The sequence below is a fragment of the Misgurnus anguillicaudatus genome, chromosome 4 (assembly GCF_027580225.2).
Source record: "Misgurnus anguillicaudatus chromosome 4, ASM2758022v2, whole genome shotgun sequence".
Classification (NCBI taxonomy): Eukaryota; Metazoa; Chordata; class Actinopteri; order Cypriniformes; family Cobitidae; genus Misgurnus; species Misgurnus anguillicaudatus.
In genome coordinates, this window is record NC_073340.2 from 28,985,471 (window position 1) to 28,991,891 (window position 6,421).

The window sequence follows — 6,421 nt, forward strand, 5'->3', positions numbered from 1 at the left end:
GTTTCTACTATAGCCCTTAATAGACAAACTTTTTTTACTAAGTTGTCTCAGACGATGACATGTTTGTCCCGTGGCAGCTAACGTAGCTTCTCTATGGGTTTCAAAAGTGAGGGGTGGGCAGTGGACTATGCCGTTGGTGCGCAACCTCACCACTAGATGCCAAAAAAATTTACACACTGCACCTTTAAATGATCCCATTTACTATCCTCTCTTTACAACAAGAAATACACAGAAAAGAAAGTAAACTTTGAACTGTAATTTAACCATGTTTTTAACTGTGTACAGTTTGTGTACAACAGTTAAGCCACAATAATTACAGTGTTAAATAATCAGGTTTTAATTTTACATCTTAGTTGTAATTTGATTAAACACAGAAAAGCCTCCTATTGGTATGTTTAGAAAACACCTTTAGTGCTGCTTGGAGGTTGCCTTCAAAATTGTCAAAAAAAAAACCCACACACATTTAAAGGGCCAGAGACTACCTAGAGAAATAAAACAATTTTTGTCACATGGATACTGATTCATGTAAAACTCCTGATGTCTAATATAACTAAACATTTTACAACCTTACAGGTCTTGTGTTTGTGAGGCTAAGTTACACCCGGCATGAATCGCCCAGGATGTGTTGTGTGACAACAATGTTAATGATTCAGTTACAGTTTGTTTTGTTTTTACATGCTCTTGAAGGGCGGGGTTAATATAAAATTACAAAAATATGTAAAGTACTTTAAGGATCTGAAATTAAAGGGATAGTTCACCCACAAACAGGGGCATTGCTAGACCCCTTCATGGGGCACGTGCCCCAATGTAAAATCTTTTGTGCCCGGTGTAAATCTCAAGTTTCAATTTTAGCAGTTAACTATGAAAACTCATTTTCAACCTCAAGTTGTTCCAAACTTGTATTATTTTTCTGCTGAACACAAATTTGTTTGAAAAATGTTTATAACCTAGCAGATCTGGGGCACCATTGACTTTCATAGTAGGATAAAACTACTATCTTCTAACTAATCTTCAAAACGTTTCTTTTTGTTCCACAGCAGACAGAAATAATGCAGGTTTTGCGTTTCATTTCTGTGTAAACCAGTTTGTTAATATTTAATGTATTTTTTTTACTTTAGGTGAAAATGAAAGTAAAAGTTGTAAGAGCAGGGCCTTTCTTATTTTTCTGCAGTAAGCACAGGCCTACTGAAATCTCCAGCATAGTCACTGTTACCAGTTCAGAGCTGCAGAGGAAACGGCCATTATACCTTACAGCTTCATTGCAAACTTGCAAGGAAAACAAATAAACCTTGGTTCATGCAAATCTTTCTTTAAGCAAATAACAATGAAATGACTGAGTGTAAGAGTTTATAGTATGAGTAAGCATGAATGGGTACGCCCTTTGAGGGGGACAATGGGGTTGTTCTGATTGAACATGATGTCCCAAACATCCAGGATTCAATCCATCCCCGCTGTATAAAAGACTGATGGTCTCTGGACCCCAGCTGCCATCTACTGTAGATAGGCTATGTGATACCTATTAAAAAACTTTAGAAATACTGTCTGCATTATGTACGATGTGATGTTCCCTTTTAAATATATGATGAAAACATTGCACTTATAAGGGAAAATTTACAGCAGGTCAGTTGTTCTTGCAGAACGAAGTTCTTTCCTAAATCATGGGTGGCCAAACTCATATCGCTTTTTTGTGTACACAATCTTAATTTTTTAAATTACTAAAGTTAAAAAATTATGGCAGATGTGTGTAAATAGCTGATGAGATGTTTCAAACTAAATGTGTGACTAAATGCTTGTTAGCTCATTGTGTAAATTTAGGCTATATCTCTTTCTGTCCTCTTAATGCAGAATTCATAAAGAAGTTCAACAGTAACAGAAAAAAGTACCTTGATGTCTCTCCTAGGACATTAAATAATCTGGTTGACAGATCTGGAAAACAGTCTGAATCTTCAAAAGCTGGCACCCTTTGCTACAGTCTTACTACAGTAGCCATTGTTAAAATAACTATATAAAACATGATTACACTTTTACTATAATAAATCCAGTTAATTCTTAAGGGCATGATAAGGGTGAACAGTATTAAAAAAAGTGTATATACCTGTAAGAGCACTATTGTATAGTGCTTTATAATAGTAAAAAGTAGAAGTGCATGATGATATTTTACAGGAATGATTTTGACAGAATTGGTAGAATTCAAGCACCCTTATTGCTGAATATTTACATTTTGAAAGATTAATCATTTTTATGATTGAAGCTGCACAAAAAGTAATTTACTTTACCTTTTCTGCATTCAAAATAGTAAAAGCAGTGATGACGTCATTATAATAAAAACCAACGTTAATTCAGTTTGTAAATATCAGTGTTGGGGGTAACGCATTACAAGTAACGTGCATAACGTAATAATATTACTTTTCTAAAGTAACGAGTATTACTTTTTAAATGTACACATTAATATTTGAGTGACTTTTTCAAAAAAAGTAATGCTAGTAACTTTTTTAGTTTAATTCATTCGAAAATGTACTGAACTAAACTAAATGTAGTCACATTATGCACTTTATGCGTACACGCCTGTGTGGGAGCAGTTTGAGTCAGAAACTGAGATGGCAGGTCAGAGCTCAACATTTTTTTGATAAAATATGCAATTTCTGAATGCAGAACTTTTCAGTCATAAAAAACACATGCAAGGCCTGAAAGAGATGAAGCCTCAGCCATGAAAAAGTAACGCAAAAATAACTAAAAAGTAACGTTACTTTCCATGAAAGGTAACTAAGTAATGCAATTAGTTACTTTTTTAGGAGTAACTTAATATTGTAATGCATTACTTTTACCAACACTGAATATTACAAATGTTTACTAGGTTCTTTATAGGCTATGTATTTTTAGTTTAATTTGTATGGCATTTTAGCATATACTCATAAAAAACAATGTTCAATTGTTACATTAATTATTTAGAATAAGCCAATTTTTATTTATGCATGAATCACAGTTTTGGACATTTTTGGACAAATCATACCATCAAAATAAATCAAAAAGCAATTTAAAGTTTATGAATAATACTATAACGAATATATCATGAATATTAATTAGACCATGCAGACAATCAGGCATGACAACCCAGCAAACTCCTCCCAACCTCATTAATATAAATTCGCCAAATCTTTACCATGTAAGAACGAAAAGCTGTAAGAAAAATAGTTTATTGGCAATATTACTTTTTGTTTAACAAATAACGGACATTAAACAACAAATCATTAAATCAACACAACAGAAAACAGATCAGATCATTACATTATATAAATATCATTTATATTATATAAACATGCAATAAATGATTTTTAGTAGCATAGAGCTCGAACATAACTCATAATAAACATAAACATAACATAAGCCTAAATAAAAAATGCTGCAGATATGTTACATTTTGCACATAACGAAGACACAAGACATACAAATATTTATATCTGTATACAGCATAATGAATATCCCCTGGTTGTGAAGGACAACTGGATCTTTTTTAAACTTGTGGATTATCAGGTTTTTCAACTCTTCGTACCAACACTCTGTTGCGTCCATGTCGCGTGCCAAACTCCCTGTGAGGCGACCCTCGCGCTTCATCCACAAACATCTCTATCCCCTCAAACTTTGTGGTCAGCTCGGATAGTCTCGCTTTTAAAGAGTTAAATTCACCGTAGAGATCATTTAATGCCTCAGATAAAGGCTTGATCCTGAATAAAAATACATTTGAATTTCATGTGCAAATAGAAATGACTACTGGTAATTTGCATTCAGATCATTTTCTTTATTTAGATAAATATTTGCTTGATCACTTCTATAAAAAAAACTTGCATACCTTCCATAGTCTGGTAGCACTGTGTTGTAATCATTCAAAAGGAGGTCTTTGACTTGGGTCATTATGGCATATTTCCAGTTATCTAAAACTAAGGTGAGGTTGGCACATCCCCTCATGTTGACCTTTTCAGCTTAAAAAAATAACAAATACCACTTTTATTTAGATTTACATCTTTGTTTGTGTATCTGTGAGATATATTTTTCATAAAAAATTATAAAAAATGTTAAAAACTGAAATAATGGCATAATTAAAATGTGATTATGAGACAACATAGATTTTGTTTTTATGCATTATCTCAGCTACAGTTTTGTAATCCCACTGCAGATTCTGTGGACTGCTCCTCTGAGCGACTCCCAGACAGAGGACAAAAAGTAACGGCAGGTGACAATTCATTCCTCTTTACAAAGAAATAAATACATTCAAACAGTCAATTCTGAGATTGTTTACACGAGTGAAAGACAAATACAAAAAATTTTAACATTTATGGTCTGTGCAAAGGCACCAAAACCATATTAAACATCAAAACATTTCATTGCAGCAAGAAAAATAGCTTACCTAGATTGATCAGATTGTGCCTCAAAGAGGAGTGCAATCCAAAAATACTGAAATATCATAAAACATTAGTACCTTGTGCCTTGCTGGCACTTATATATTATCTTCGTCTAATCCCGCCCATAAGTGAGGGTTGCATCTCAAACAGGAGTTAAATTTCAAGACCCTGAATTTCCTTTCATTTGTTAAGTCTAAACTCATTTTCTGCCTTTATTATAGTAAGCTGACAATCTTATAAATGTGAAAATAACGTTTTTCAGTGATGTGAATTTGTCCACACACATTCACATTAATACAGAGGTTGAACAATCAACTTCCGAAGACTGTAAACGTAAAAACAACATTAAAGACGACGTGTAATCTCTCAAACCCTCTACATCTTTCATCACTTCAATGGTCATTACTTTTATTAGTGGGAGAGATGGCGAGTTAGTGAAGCAGATAAGATGCAGATGTCTGAGGTTGCAGACAGGACTTAAGAGAAGTTCAGGTAAGATGCGTTTGATGTGGAGAGTTCGTTCAGCATTCCGATGAATCATCTGTCAAACATATGGACTATTATGGATTGGCTGGTAAACTTACTTTCCTATAACCATATGTTCCTATAACTCAGGTTAGAAGATTGCGTTAGAAGTGCAAAAGGTTGTGGGTTTGATCCCAGGAAACACGCACATAATGATAAAGTGTTTGCCTTGAAATGTCACTTTGGATAAAAGCGTTTGCCAAATGCTTAAAATGTAATCTCATTACCACAAAAAAACAGGCATTTATTGCATGCAGCAGTATAATGCTCAGTCAGTATTGCAAAATAATCCAGGGTGATAAGGGCTTTTCACACTGCACTTAACCCTGGGTTAAGGATCGTTTTACACTTGTAATTTAGAAGCGAGGTTATCCCTGAAATTAACCCAGAGTTATAAAACCCTGCTCAGAAGGAGGGTTAGCACCGCTTTTGTGGGGTTAACCCCACACTGCAGTGCCAAACGCATGCAGTGTGAAACAAAGCAGGGTTAAAATGTTAAACACAACTAAAGCAGCAAATCAAGGTGTTCAGGGTTGCTTGATAATTACAGACAGGTGTGTAGGAGCTGGGTTGCAGACACCGGAGATATATCTGTGTCTTAAATCACTCCCTCATTCACTATTCCCTATATAGCAAATAACAATTGAGTCCACTATGGGGACGAAGTTAATGAAAATGAGTGAGCGATTTCGGACACTGACGTAAATAGTTGATAAAGAGAACAAAGCAACTGCTTGTCATATTTACTGTTGTTTATTTATTGTTAAATAAAAATTTATTATATTTTAAATAAAGATATCGTAATTATTTTAAATTTGTTTATTTTTAAAAAGTAGAAAATAACTGACAACAAGATCGAACTAACAAAAGTGTATTAACATAAATTTTTGGTGTTTACTGTCCTTCAGCTGATTCCAGTTACGCATTCGTCTCCCGTTGTATCATGGGAAATATAAGTGAGAGGGTGTACATCGAATATACCCTCAAAATCAGAGTGCATTGTGGGTAAAAGTAGTGAACGAATGTAAAGAATGAAGTTGTTCACTCAGGTTTCGGACACCACTACAAAATGGCCGACACCCGATATAGTCAAGACTGCTCATTCGAGGGGCGCTTATTCAAAATAAGTGTCCGGAGTGTTGTGTGTGTTGCTTGCGTTTTCAAAATATGTGTCTGTTGCGTCATGTAAACCATGTGCATCACGTGTTTTGTCAAAATAAGTGCCTGCTGCACAAGCATCAAAACTGTTTATGATAAAAGAGACGCTCATGTTCACAAAATACACACAAGACACTCCCTTAAAGGGATAGTTCACTTTAAAATGAAAATTCTGTCATCATTTACTCATCCGCATTTTGTTCTAAACCTGTATGAATTTCTTTTTTCTGATTAACACAAAAGAAGATATTTTGAGAAATAATGGTAAACACACAGCAGTGGGTGACCATAGACTTCCATAGTAGGAACAAAGAAAAATCTGATGGAATTTAATGGGTACC

General features: G+C 34.4%; 1 long non-coding RNA gene across 1 annotated transcript; it reads right to left on the reverse strand.

Moving 5' to 3' along the window:
* Positions 1-3,130: 3,130 nt before the first annotated feature.
* On the reverse strand, positions 3,131-5,531 carry LOC141363645 (uncharacterized). The gene is made up of 3 exons (XR_012369127.1): positions 4,403-5,531; positions 3,848-4,244; positions 3,131-3,722 (listed from the first exon to the last, which is right to left on the reverse strand). It is a non-coding gene; the product is annotated as an uncharacterized lncRNA (long non-coding RNA).
* Positions 5,532-6,421: the final 890 nt, after the last annotated feature.